The 15,301-nt window shown below is 36.8% G+C and overlaps 1 protein-coding gene across 4 annotated transcripts in view; it reads left to right on the top strand.

Moving 5' to 3' along the window:
- The window catches only part of MARCHF1 (membrane associated ring-CH-type finger 1), an 894,978-nt gene that overhangs the window by 423,294 nt on the left and 456,383 nt on the right, over positions 1-15,301 (top strand). The window lies entirely within an intron of this gene.

The raw sequence follows: 15,301 nt of genomic DNA on the forward strand, positions 1-15,301 counted from the left end.
CTTTGCCATCTCGCTGCCTGAAAAGAGGGCAATGCAGCTTCCTGACAAAGACTCCACACCCAGGAACAGGACTGCCCTAGTCAGTTGCCCAATGTCAGCAACACACTTCTCTGGGTGGCTCAGTTTTGTCGTCTATGAAACGGGGATGCTGAAAGTAATAGTCCCTTTGGCATAGGATCATTGTGAGGACTCAGTGAGTTGATACATGCAAAATGCTTACTGTAGGCAGTGCCTGACCCAGTGGCAAACCTGGGCCTGAATATCTCACTCACTAACAAGAGAGACTCTTCCCACCTTTGAATGGAGTGCTTAAAACAGGCCTCCATATGTTGAAACAAAATCTTGCCCTCATTCATTTCCCGGTGCCTACCCATGCGAAAAAAAAAAAAAAACCCAAACGCTCACCCTTCCCATTTGTCTTCCACTAGCGCATGAGCACTGAGGTGCTGCCGTGTCTTCCTCATCATTGCTTCCTGCCCCCAGCACCAGGTCACAGGGTGTTTCATATGTCTGGTGAGACCTGTGTTTTCTGGACCACTTGAAATCTAAGTGTTTGACTCCTCTTCAGTTCACCGACATGAGTTTAAAACTTGAACATAATCATTGCCATGTAACACTCTAACAGAACTATCACTAATTCAAACTCTTGGCTGAGTCTGTCTGTAATTTTACCTGAAATCGTTTAGTCACCAACCATAAATGTCAGCCAGCACCAAAATAATGCCAGCTTAATCCGAGCCCAGGAGGAGCTCCAGGTTGATCCTTTTATGCAGTATTTCTGAGTCAGAAGTACAGAGGCAATTGAAAATGTTGGTGATTTCCATGTTGCTTGGAGAAGGTGGGAGCTGGGAGGGATGTCACAGGAGGCTGTAGGAAGACAAAGATGATGTGGAAACTCTGCCCATGAAAGAGGTTACAGAAAAGGGACTCTACACAGTGTGTAGAACAAAAAGTGTCCTTTCCATGGGATTCTGGAGCTAAGCAGTTTGGTTTTCCTTCCAATCTGAAGTTTGAGAACCACTGCCACTGTCCCATCTCAGATCATAAATAGGTAGATATTCACACTCACTGCTTCTGAAGACAATGGCAATGAACTTTACTTTTTAAAACATTATCACTGAGATCAATAATTATTAAGTGTGTACACCATGTGTTCCTCCTAGTCTGAAGATTTAAAAAAGAACACCTATTTTTTGTTCTTGAATTCATTATAAGCAAAAATAGACAACTAGGGGGCGGGCCGCGGTGGCTCAGCGGGCAAAGTGCTTGCCTGCTATGCCGGAGGACCTCGGTTCGATTCCCGGCCCCAGCCCATGTAACAAAAACGGAGAAACAGAATACAATAAAACAAGAAAATGTTTAAAAAAAAAAAAAAAAAAAAAAAAAAAAAAAAAAAAAAAAAAAATAGACAACTAGGAATGCAAGGCACCGTTTACTAAATGCCAAATATTTGTTTTAATAAGTGTTATGAGATTTAGAGAAAGTGGTGATGACCACAGGGGCTGGTGACTTGAAGATGGTCAGGAACTGAGAGATAGGAGGGATGGAGTTTTGGCCTGTGATAACTCTGTGTTCCGGGGAGTCACCTGCTTATTAATGAGCAACAATCCATCTCTGAACTTGGTGGCCTAAAACAGCAACTTTTTCATTGTCTCTTACAGTTCTGATAGTTACCTGGGCTTAGCTGGGCGGTTCTTGCTTGTGTCTGTTTTGTAGTTAATGTGTGTTAGGAGCTGGATGCGGGTGGCACCCTCCAAAGGTGAAACCAGGTTGGATGTCCACGAGAGTTTCTTCGCTTTCCTGGCTGGTGCCTTCAGACACTTGTGTGTCTTATCCTCCGGGGCCCCTCCACATGACTTGGTCTTCTCAGAGAATGGTGGTCTCAGGGTTTCCATGCATTGTACGATGCAGCTGGCTTCTGAAGGAGGAAGGAGAAGCTCCCAGAACTTTGGAAGACCTGACAGTGGTGCAGCACTAGCGCCACCTTGTCCAATTGGTCAGAACAATCACAGGCCCTGGATTGACTAAAGGGAGGACACACGGTGTGAATACTTAGAGGCGTGATTTCCTTGGGGGCTACTTTTGGTGACTGGCTGCCCCAACAAGGCATTGACAGTCTGGAAAATGTTGGGTTTGGCCTGGTCGATCTCTAGAGCATTCTACCCTGTGGTTATGATCTACAAAACTTCCCTACATACACTGTGAGTCACCAAGGAGAGTAGTAATATATAGCTGGAGTGAATAGAGGTAGTTTTAATATTTGAATGGCATTTGTTTTCAGTTGGCTACCAATAAGGACTGTTGAAAAAGAAAAAAAACAAATCTTTCTTTGGGTTATAAAGCCAATAACAATCTCCCCCCCCAAAAAATGCAACTCATATGTTGCGGAAGCGTCTTGGATTTCAGTTCTACATGTGGCCCCAGGCCATACCCCAAGCTCAAAGGGCTGTTACATAACTAAAACATTCTGTGTGTAAGTTTTTAAAGTAGGCAATACCTTAGCAATTCATTTTAGTGTGTTCTTTCTTTTTACTTTTATCCCATTAAAATCATTACTGCATAGAGCATAATGGTTCTTGGCTGACCAGATGTTGTACAGAGAAATGCAAAACCCTCTAGAAATCCTGTTGAGTGGAGATATGGATTTTCTCAGAATTTCTTAAATATCGCTTCTATTGTTCAGGCCAGATGCTATTTCCCTGTATGAAAGTCATTGAAATTTTACCAAAGAAGTGAACTAAAGTTCATTTTTATTTTAAAATTGTTTTTTCTCTATAAAGAAGCAAAGGACTTTTAGATTGTTTGAGTTTATTCTAAGATCTTTTAAAAACTATTCTTCACTAGATTGGCAAAACATCTTTCCCTAAATATATTACTACAGTACCTAAAGTTTTAAAATTAAAGAAAATGGAAAAGCATATTATTTTATAGCCTAGACATTTTTTTCTTTTATACCATTTACCTTGGAATGCCTAAGCAGAACATTTTTCTCCAGTTATACATAGTACCCGATATGTGTACAATAAACTACTTGTTACTCAAATATAGGTCACAGTCGTAGCATATTTAAAAAAAAATAACTCCCTACACCAGTAAAGGGGCTGTGGACCTGTTAATTCCCACAGAGATATTTTGCTGAATTTTCTCATCCAGACACCCTGATCACCCGATTTAAGTCGTTGGTCTTGCCACCACTCTCAACTCACGCTTATCTTACTGCTTTCCAGCACCTAGAGTAGGTCTGTCGTCATGAAGATGTGCAATGGCTATTTGGTGAATGAATCTTTTGTAATTGTCTCAATCAAATGTAAAGTATTGCTGGTCCCAAACTAACTTCAACTTGTACCATTGTTCTTAAGAGCACCTGGATTAAGAAGGGGTCTTCATTTTCAATTGCAGCTGCTCTCAGTGAAAACTTCTCCAAGCATACTCTATTGGGCTTGGGGCAAGGGGAAAATGAGAACATCTTAGAAGATAAAAATGAATAGAGGTGTCGGCAATTTATATTTAATACTAACTTTAAAATGTCATGTATTTGCAGATTGGGAAAAGTCATATTTTCAACATTTTAAAAGACAAGTGGGGTGGGCCACGGTGGCTCAGCAGGTAAGAGTGCTTTCCTGCCATGCCCGAGGACCCAGGTTCGATTCCTGGTGCCTGCCCATGTAAAAAAAAAAAAAAGACAAGTGATTTCTTAATTTCAAAGTAAAAGTGGGCATAAGATTTTTCTACTTTGTCTGAAGAAACCTGTTTGATACAGTAAAATGAAGAAATCAAGAGAAAAAAAAAACTGAAACATAATGAAGCAATGAGTACTCTCTTCTGCAAAATGATATGTTTTACTGGTTCTAGTCTATCATCATAGAGTTCCAAATATACTAATGAAAATTAATATAATCATACTCAGTGGATTAGTACCTTTAGGTTCATTAAATTTCAGAGGAAAGTATTTTCCCTCTTATTTTTAATTTGGGGGAAAAGGAGTCGGAAGGAAGTTACATGAATTTTTAGGTCACATTGGAGCATATGTTATGCTAAGCAAAGATAGCCAAATCTCTCCACTAAATAATGCTGCTTCAGCAAAGGGCAAACTGCTCGAAGAGGAGACCAATTGTGGGGAAGGACATGACCTAAGAAGTTTTAAAAGAGCGGCATAGTTATGCCATACCACATAACTTTTCTTTATTATTTTTTACTACCATTCAAGGGAACTAATGATTTAAAAAAAAAAGGTCCTCAGCTAGTCTCACAGATTAGCAGCGGAAGAAGCATATTGGACATTTATCATTTTTAAATGATCAAATGCTCAGTAGATATCATAAGCATCTTTATTACATGGAGGATCAATGTAAGACTGAATGATTGTTATTATAACTATACTACAGATGAATGTAAAAGTTATTTATTGCTGCCCAGTGAACCAAATCTTAGTGGATTACAACAGCTATCATTTTATGTGCTCATGAATCCGAAGGTCAGGAATTCGTGGGCAGTCCGGCAGGGACTGCTCTTCTCTGGCCCATGTGGAGCTGGGTGGAGCCTCACTCGAGTCTATTCATTCTGGCTGTTGAGTGGGGAGCCTTAGTTTTCCTCCACGAGGTCTACTTTAGTTTGTCGGGTTCTTATGACAAATGCCAGGCATTGATTTGGCTTGAACAGTGGGAATTTGTTGTCTCATGGTTTTAGAGGCAAGGGTGGAAAGTCAAGGCTTTGGCCAGGTTATCCCTTCTCACTGAAGTCTGTAGTGCTCTGGTGATGGCTCACATACTCCTTGGGGTTCCTTGGCCTCCTGCGTCTGCTCTTCGGTTTCTCCTGGGTTTGGTTGTTGGCTCTTCCCTGTGACTTTCTCTAACTTCCCTTTATAAGACCTCCAGTAATGTGGGGAAAGGCTCACCCTGATTCAGTTGGCCACACCTAAACTAAAAATCACATCCTCACGGTCCTGTTACAAATGGCCCCACACCCACGTGGATGCTGATTAAAATTAAGAGCATGACTTTCATAAAAGTACCTGATTCTATCTGCACACGGCCTTTTTCTTTGTACATAGTTCGCATTCTCCAGTGATGGGATAGACTTAAGCTTATTGTATTTCTGTATATATCCCTTCAATCTGTATGAATATATTTTTATCTGAGGTCAATAAGAATAAAGTTTAATTAGATAATTTTTAGAAACATTTAAGGCAAATTCTCTAATACCGAATCTGTGATAATTCGAGTAACTAATAGAGTATGTTTACCTTTCCTTACCAAAACTTTTCATCTTGAACAATGAGCAATGCACACTAATACATTAAGTGACATTTTAAGAGAAAATATATAAATAAGGAGAATTTTCAGGCATTTTGATATTTATACATGCAACTGATATGTTAATTAAATGTCTTCATTTATTTATTAAAATGCACCTGTGATGCCTGTTTAGTAGATAGCACTGTTACATCTAATTCCAGGTAATCTACGTGCTCGGAAATAATGCTTTAAACATTTAATAATTCAGGCTTTGGTGAATCAAACTGATCTTATCCCAAATACTCCGAAACTACTGTAAAATTGTGTGCATGGTGAAATAAAGCCAAATGTTACTGAGAATGATCTCTTTTGTTTTTTGCATAATATCAGTTATATTATACATTGCAGTAGACTTTTAAAGCCTAGTCTAAGAAACTACCCATATATATATATATATATATACGTATATATATAAAACAAGGTATAAGAAAACAAACTGAAGACAGTGTTCTTAAAATTGACAAACAGTATTCATAGACTAAATCTTATCTGTTATACATTGTGTGATTCCCAGTTTTTTCTTAATATGTAGAATAGTTTACACCCTATATATATAAGGAAACAACTTACAAATATGTTATGAGACTCAAAAGCACATATCCATTCATCCATTCATTCATTTATTCATTTAACAAATAATTATGTTGTCAAAGCCTACGTGTAGCAGGTTTTATTCTGGGCACTGGAGATTCAATATTAAAGTAAATTTAACTTTCTAGTAGGGAGAGACAGATATTAAACAAATAATTATTTTTAAAAAACAGAGAAAGGAATAGCTTGGGGGCAAGGCGAAGGAAAGTCTGTTTTTAGTAAAGTGGTCAGGCTAAATCTTTTTGAGAAGCTGAAATTTGAATATCTGTAGGTAACGAGGGAGCTAGAAGCACAAGTATCTGAGGAAAGAGTTTCCTTTACAATGGTCCTGCATCAGGAATGCCCTTGGTGTGTTTTAGCACAAGTGGTTGAAGCACAGTGAGGAAGAAGATGAAGTTGAGAAGCATCCAGGGACCAGATCATCCAGGCTCTTTCAGGCTCTTGTAAGGCTCTTCATTTTATTCTAAGTAGGGTGAAAAATGACTCGAGTTTTAGAACAGCTCTGTGAATGCAGTATAGAGACTGAGCTGTAGAGAAGCATTAAATGAACAGGGAGCCTGTTGAGAAGATATTGCAGGAGTCTGGGGAAGAGATAATGCAGACCTGCACTTGGGTGGTAGATGCAGATGTACAGAAAGCTGGTCAGATTCATGAAACACAATGACAGTAGCTCTTGTCCACCTTATTCCCCAGTCAAAAAAGACTAAATATTTTTGGTCTGAGAAGCTCAAAGAAGACTAGAACTATTTCCTTATTAGGCAACAAAGTAAAGGAGGACGACTTGGTATAGAGGAAAATCAAGTTTGATGAATCTAGCACATTGTAAAGCAAATGCCTGGTAAATCGAATATCTTTTTTCTTGCCTTCACAACTTTTTTCCCCACAACACATGAAAGGATATCCTTTCAAAAAAGTGGGGAAGGGAGTGTAGGGGGGGACAGAAAATGTCAACCTCTTGACAACAAATGAATGCTGTGGTTAGGAATTTTAATATATCCAAAGCATTTTTTAAAAAAAATTAATGGACAGTATGATCCCCTTGGCAACATACTGCCATCTGCAAGGTTTCGTAATGGTTTGGTTTCTATTGCATGACATTAATCAAGAAGAAACCACTTTTATGAATAAATTTGTCATCACAGTTGTTAGACATGTATCCAGAATTTCTGAAAGAAATTTTTCATATTACTGTATTAAAATTTGGCATCTTGATTTAAGCAGTTATAATTTTCTTTCAAAGAAAAAGTTATTCTCAGTTATAACTGTGAAATTTTTAAGTTCAAAAATTTTACGTGCACTAAAATATGTACGAATTCTATTATTTGCCTTTATATAATTCTTTAACCTTTGAAAATAATTATTTGAGTAATGGAAGCCACAACAACTTTCTATCTTTGGAGGAACAATAAAAATTTTTGTGAAGGTTTCCTATACTGTAAATGTAATATGGATGAATCTGCTGAGTTAAATGAGAGTGGATTAGCAGTAGGGATTCTTGTTGAATTTTTAGTTTCTTTTGGCTAAATATATAGCCACCATGGTATGTGCTATTTTGCAGTCCTTTGATGAAGATGCAACTTTATAGAAATCATTATTTCCAACTGAATGATAAGCATGCTATTTAAATGCTTGTGTAGAAATATATTATTAAAAGTCAATTTGCCATTCTATACCTATTTACACATTTTTTTCCAAAATTACTTATCAGTTCTCTCAACACTTATGTTATACTATTTATTTAAAATAATTTGTTTATTGCAAAGTAAAATATCTTACATGTGTGGTCTATTTCAACGATGTCTGTTCAATTTTGTTGTCCTTATAAAAATTTTCTGTAATGTATTCGTTGCTTAAAGGAACAATTAACCCGAAAACCTTAGAAGTGATGTACTAATGGGCTGAAGAGCTGCAGCGTGTCCTGTTGATGTAAACGGTGGCATTCTGGCAGCACTTCCCCTTCTTTGTCTTTACTGATGTATTTCTAAGGTAGGAAGTGAGCATGTGCTTTGTTAGTCATGTTAGTGGTTCAATCCGCAAATACTGTAGAGTCCCTACTATGTGGTAGGTATTTTCAGTTAATATTTGTTGAATGATTATGAAAGAGCTGAGGAAGTTGGGTTTCAGACCATGAGTAAGTTAGACTTGGGACAATGATTTTGAGTGGACTTTTATTTTTAACTTCTTCTTTTGGAATAATTTTAGGTTTAGAGAAAAATTATAACAATAGTACAAACTATTCCCATCCATCCCTCACTAGCATAGGCTTCCCCTAATGTTCACGTCTTACAGAACCATAATTTTTACAAAGTACCTTCGTTGGAATTAAGCAATTAGCATTGTAGTACAACAGTATTAAGTACGGACTTTTTTGTTTTCTCCTGTTTTTCCACTCCTATCCATTTTCTATTCCAGAATCCATGTAGAATGCCATATAACATTGTCTTCATGTTTAATTTGTCTCTTCCCATTTATGAGAGTTGTTGAGCAAACTTTTGGCATCTTTGTTTGTCCAAAATAGTTGACTTTTTACAGTTCCTAATATACTATGTAGAGAAATGAAAGTTGTTTCTTTCATCAGGTGATTGAAGATTTATCGTGTCTATTGTAAGGCACCGTTCTTGGCACTGAGATACAAACATAAACAGAAAGATGCTTATCCTAGAAAATATTACAGTCTATCAGAAGCAGATAATTCCACTGATAATAGGTACTATAGTAGAGGAATTGGAGGGTTAGAAGGAACGCTCCTGACAGTGCCTGGAAACATTAGAGGTGGTCGTCACGTATAGAACGAGTGAGACTTCTACAGGCAGAGAGACGCATTCGAAACAGCAAAGCATGTGTGCACAAAGGCACAGAGCCGAGAGGTAGTGTGCAATTCCTCATATGACTGACATGTGGTGTGAGTGAATGAGTGGTGAGGGGCTGAAAAGAATAGGACAAGCCAGATCCTGAAGGCCTTATGTGTTCTGTAAAATGTATGGTCTTCATTTTATGGAAGCCACTGAAGAGTTTGTTCTCTTTTGTTTTGGAGCCAGTAAAGCTCTTGCCCTATGTCCTTCTGTGCCAGATTTTGATATAAGATCATCTTGGGAAATTATTTCTGACTCTTAGAATTGTGTTCAGAGAACTATGTTTTTCTCAAAGCTTCATTTTTCTTCATATTTACTGAGGATTTGGAGGGTCTTTAGAACCAAAGCAATTGTTCATAAACATTTAGAAGTTATCGCTTCCTAAATTTAGTATACCCAACGAAAACAGATCTCAGTTCCATCTCCATTGTCCAAATTCCCCTGTTTCCTATGAATCGGAAATGGGATAGACATGGGTAGAATGAGAACTGTAGACAAACAGAGAATTTTGCTGAAATCTAGAATTGGTTTTCTGAATGCAGAAATAAGCATTAATTTTGTAAAAGATTTGCATTTCTAAATTCCAAACAAATAGTTTGGTGACGTCTCTTGATCAAGAACCAAAAAGAAGCAATTTTATTCTGAAAGAATGCAATGGGCAGGGAACAAATTTTTAATTTTTTGAGCACGGCTTTAGAAATTTTTGTCTGGAGCCATGTTATTTAGACCTTGCAGCTCCGTGTGTGGTCCCATCACAGGGGAGCTACCGAGTGAGCATCTGCATTTGTACCTGGATCCCCTGGCGAGTCACACGCACATTCCGGTTCTGAGGCACTAATGTAAGACACTGTTTACTAGATTTTAAATTTTTTATAAGTAGTGATAGCCATAAATAAAATCATGGTTACAGTTTGTTTTTAACAGAAGAAAACTTGCCAGGAAAATGTGGTTGTTCAAACTCTTCTAGAACGAACATTGCATATGATTATCAATCTTTTTAAATATGCATTTTATTTTTACCTAAGAGCATGCAGGGGACAAACGGGAAAATTATTTTTAAGCATCTCTAAATGTCATCTCATTAAATCTCATTCATTCTGATCATGTATTTTTAATTACTGAAGAAACTTATTATATTAATCTTCAAAAAAATTTTAGGATGGAATTTCAAAGCCAAGCTCTTTAACGTAATGCTTTCATATCGGGGTCTATGTTAACTTGAAACTTGCTTTTTTAAAAAAATGAAATAATTTAATAATAATATCTTATTATTCTATGCAATTTCTGCAAAAACTATAATTCCATGCGTTGTTTTGAGTGGCATCTTAATGAATGAAAGTTAGAAATGATTTACCATTTATAGGAACTTCATCTTCCAGTTAAATTTATTATTTCCCTATTTATTTAAAAATGTCTGTTCAGGCAGGGCTTATTATATCTAAACTGTTGGTAGGGGTATGGTGATTTTTGTGGGTTTTTTTTTTTTTGCATGGGCAGGCACCAGGAATTGAACCCAGGTCTCCAGCATGGCAAGCGAGTACTCTGCCACTGTGCCACCACGGCATACCCAGGGCTACAGTGATTTTTGCCATCAATAAATTAGCACCGAAGTCCGGGAGACTAGTTTGTTGATGAATAGTAACAGTTCTCTACTGTCATTAATCTAACACAGGGTCTGCAAACTTTTTCCATAAAGGATCTGGTAGTATATATTTTAGGTTTTGTGAGCCCTACAGTTTCTATTTTTACTATAAAGTTAGCCGTTGTCACACAAAAGTAGCCATAGCCAATATGTAAGCAAGCAATATTAAGTTTCATAAAACTTTATGGATGAGCACAGAAACTCCAAATTCATGTCATTTTATTCTTCTTTTGATATTTTTTAACCATTTAAAAAATATAAAGACCATTCTTAGCTTGTGTGCTATACAAAAATAGCTGGGATGGATTTGGCATGTGTGCTGTGGTTTGCTGATACCTAATATAAGACATTGAATATGAGGCTGTATATTGATAATGGCTCATTATTGACTATTGATGGAGTTGGAACCTGGTATCTAAACTATAACCTGACACTATAGTTTTTTTGTTGCTGTTGATTTGAGAAGAAAAACAGTGGCTGAAAGAGAAAGAGATAGAAGTGAAGAGAACTAAATTTATTGTGGTCCTACTACACTAAATGCTGTGTTCAGTGTGTTATGTAATTCATCTTGTTTAGTCCCTGCTATAACTCAATGAAATAAATTGTGTTACAGATTGAATTGTGCTCCCTCAAAAGATATTTTGAAATCCTAAACGCTGGTACCTGTGAAAGTGACCTCATTTAGAAATAGGTTCTTTTCAGATGCAAGCAAGTTAAAACAAGGTCATTCTGAATTAGGGTAAACCCTAATCCGGCATGACTGATGACCCTATAAGAGGAGGAAAATTTAGACATGCAGAGGCGGAGAGGAGAATGCTATGTGAAGACACACATACAGAGGAAAGATGGCCCTGTGACGGCGAAGGCAGAGATTGGAGCCTATTGCCCCAGCCGTTCAGCCCTCAGGTCTCTGGAAGCTGGAAGCGGTAAGGACTGACCCTCCTCTAGAGAGGCTTTAGAGGAAAGAGATCCTGTGAATACCTTGATTTTGATTTTGGGCTTCTAGACTTCAGAATTGTGAGAGGATGAATTTCTGTTGTTGTGAACCACCCAGTTTGTAGTATTTTGTTATGAAGACCCAGGAAACTAATACACTCGCATTGTTGTCATTTCACACACAAGGGATATTGAGACAAATAACTTTTTAATTGTTCTTTGTTCAGAAATCCCTCAGAGCCAAAAGAGCTGTAACAAGAAAATGAAGAAGCAGCTAGTACAGAACCTTTAGACCAGAGTCTAGAGTAAATGTTATTAAAAATGATACGAGAAGTTATATCCTAACAGAGATTTCTGATCTTTTTGGTTGGCATTTTCAAAAAATTCACATCATTCTCTAGAATAAAGAAAGCATAAAAGAATATGTGAAGGAATTGCCTATAAATGCAACTTACAATATTTAGTAGCTTCAACTTTGATTAAGGAGGGAAAATAAAAATTCATATTTGGACATTAACATTCAACTACATGTATCTAATGGTCCAATATTTATTCAGGAAAAAGCAAGCAATTTGCACAAAGTCTTAGGAGGTAAGAGATCAATAGAACTTTTGTTGATACTAATGACTATTTCCCTAAGTTTTAGAAAATATACTATCATTTATAATGTTAAATTGCGTGATGAAATGAAAAAAATGAGGAAGCTCAGGTAGCAGATGATTTTATAAGAGTGTTAACTTCTATAATTCACATTATGTAGCACTATTTGCTACATAATTCCCAGGTAACTGGGAACTGACTGCTTTTGAAATACCATTCTAAGGCACAATTAGCTATAGTTTGTTGAAGCAGCATATACTTGGGGAGCTACAATTGTGAGTCCAAGTCTTATTTCATGAATGGTGCTTGGACTGGCATAACCTGTCCCTTAATCTTTACTCACTGGACTTATCTGCATGACCTAGACTGGCTGACTTCAGCAGTACTTGCTTTTGAGGATTACCTTGATCCTCTTTCTGATTTACCTCATCATGCTTACTCTTGATCTTTCTTCCTTAGTTCCCAGATTTCAGCCCTTGCTCCTCTGAAGCCTTCATTTCAGGGTCACCGTCAGTCACTGAGGCGGTCTTTCCCGTTTACGCTCCCTTAATTATCTGGGCTTTGATCTTCCTGACTTTGAACTTTGGTTTTAGTTGTTTGGCCACTGAATCCTCCACCAGGATCCTCCTGGGCACCTCAACAGAAGTATATTTCCACTCTGCTAGTCCTCACCTTACCGCAGGTTTGCAGATATGTTCATGGCTCATCAAATGGCACCAACAATCTACTGCACAGGTGAGAGTGCAGGAAACCAGTTCATTTAAAGGCAGCATAGGAAAAGTGTGAGGTGGTGATAAATGGCTTCAGGGACAAAATTTCAGGAATGGTTAAGGACAAATGCAAATACAGTTGGCAATTTCCAGAGTAAGAACCTTTTTATTTTTCCAACCTCTGTTAAGATCATTTTTTCTCATTTCATCTAATGTTGATTCAGTTGATGCATAATACCAAAATGAATGAAGTGTTATTTTTGTGTGCCTTCATTTTTTGATAGCTAATACATTCAGTCTACATGACTTAGCTGTCTAGGACAGGCTTTTGCAATATCCAGAGTGATTTTTTTAATTATTAAAAATCATTTGGTTCATTACTTCTCTTGTACAGTGTTCTGTGAGCTGACATGAAAGTGAGGTCCACTCTAACATCAAGGAGAAATAGATTTCTCCAGATCAGCTTCTTGAAAATGTGATGTTAATAAACTTACATACCTAGATAAATCATCCTGAAGAAACATTTATAGTATTAAGCATTGTGACGTGGTAACATGTATTGTGGGAACTTCATGTGATAAGGTCCTTGAGAGGGTTAGATTTCTCCTGGATTAAAACTTTTCTCTGTTCACGCTTTCTCAGACTTGGTGTTTCTGAGTTTAGGTTTTCTCACTCTCAACCCATTACGCTAACCACTGCCTTTCTAATGCTTTCATTGCCTCACTTGCTTGATCAAGTTTCCACATTATTTCCAAGGTGCTGCTAACTCCCCTATTAAATGTGGACTTCTTGTCTGTTCTTATTTTCCATTTTTCCTTGGTATTATCCAAATATTATATCTCTGTTATGCTCTCTTTGTTCTTTACTCTTGTTTTTTATTCCACTAACAGTGTTTTCTCTCTTCTTCTGCAGTTAGCTACATTCCACACCTAATTTGAAGCCCCGTTTAGATCCTATCTACACAAAGGCTTTCCTGAGGAAAAAGTTTTCCTTGATCAGTTTTTATTTTGCTTTATGCATATCATCTTGACCAGACTATCTGGAAATTAATCACATGCTACTTTTGTCTCATTAGCTTGCTGCTCCCCCAACTTTATTGTAAGTTTCCTATAGACAGGGAATTAAACTGTTTCTTGCATTGCATAAGTCCTAAAATACTAGAGAAGTAGTAAATTCTTACAAGACTACCATTCCTAATGAAAATAAATGTGCTTTCTGTACTTTATTACGACATCTACAATTAGCTTAACCTGCAAGAACTTCCTTCTTCTTATTAAAAAACATAGCTGATGATACTGTCTGAATTGACAGTGACGTTAATGAACATTGAACGTAAAATGCACCATGTGATGCTATTTTCAGACGTTGGTAATTTAGTTTTAAATGCTGTTTTGTCTTTTATGCCTTTAATTTTATCAGTTAGATCTCAGATGTGTGTCATACCTAGATTTGCAATGTATAATGGATGAGGCCACAATGTGGCAAAGGCATGAAGTAGGGTGGTGAAAAAACCAAACATGAAATCCAGAATTTAGTGCCTTCCCGATTTGGCTGGGATGAAGGGAGAGAAAACAGCTCTGGTATTACTCCTCACGTTTAGACCCTTACTACTTAACAGATAGAAGTGGAAAATGTTAAATCATATACGTTTTTTCTTCTAGGAATCTATAATAACTAGAAAGCTTCAGTTCTCAAATATGAAATAGAATAATAAGGTAAATAATTACAAAGTAACTTGTAGCATATATAAAAGGAAAACATTGCCTAAAAGGCAAATGGCTTCTACATACTATAAGCTACTAAGTATTTGAACCACAGCTGATTATGGAAAATAGTAACATGAAAAATAGAAAAATCAAGGACTTCTAGACTATAGTTGTTAGTTAAAGTGTTACGTTATAAAATGGAAAGCCTTTCTCCAAATGAAATTAAATGAGTATTTTCACAGGTCTGTCTTCTAATAACACCATTTCTTTGTTTACCTGCTGAGTCAAAATATTCAAATAAGTATTCATTGTTTGCTGAATGCACCATTTTCATTTATATTGCACAAGCTTGTATATAAATCAAATGCTTCCTATATTTAGAAAAATGTCTGTAAATTGGTGTCCTGTACTTAAACACAAATATAAATTTCTTTATATTTGTAGAATTTAGTAGAATTTTCTTATGCTCCAAAGGTAACATGTCAACATAGTTTTGCAGTCATATGTAAGGGGTGCTTTTGTAGATGATACAAATCAATCTCATGGAAAAATAAATTTTGGAAAATTGAAACATACTTTAATTACTGAGAAGGACTATTGAGGTGTCGCTACGACTTTAAAAGATTGGTCACAATCAGTTAGCAAGAAAATCTAAAACAGATCAGTCAACATTGATTGCTCACTTGGGTGCAGCATAAGTTGAGTTTTTTGGGGTACAGAAAATAAATGTAATCATGATCTGTTCTACCAATCACTTTGGAGAGATTAGGTATATATTTGTGCAAACTAAATTTCAATAGAAATTGGTAGGTGGACATAATTGGCTTGAACAGTAGAAGTCAGGAAAATTTTCTGGAGGATATTATTCTTAAATGGGGCCACACAGATAGATGCTTTGGGTAGGAAAGGATGGAACCATGACAAAATATGACATTGGGAAAAAAGAATGGTGTGAAGAGAAAACCAATGC

This window comes from Tamandua tetradactyla, chromosome 22 (genome assembly GCF_023851605.1).
Source record: "Tamandua tetradactyla isolate mTamTet1 chromosome 22, mTamTet1.pri, whole genome shotgun sequence".
Taxonomy (NCBI): domain Eukaryota; kingdom Metazoa; phylum Chordata; class Mammalia; order Pilosa; family Myrmecophagidae; genus Tamandua; species Tamandua tetradactyla.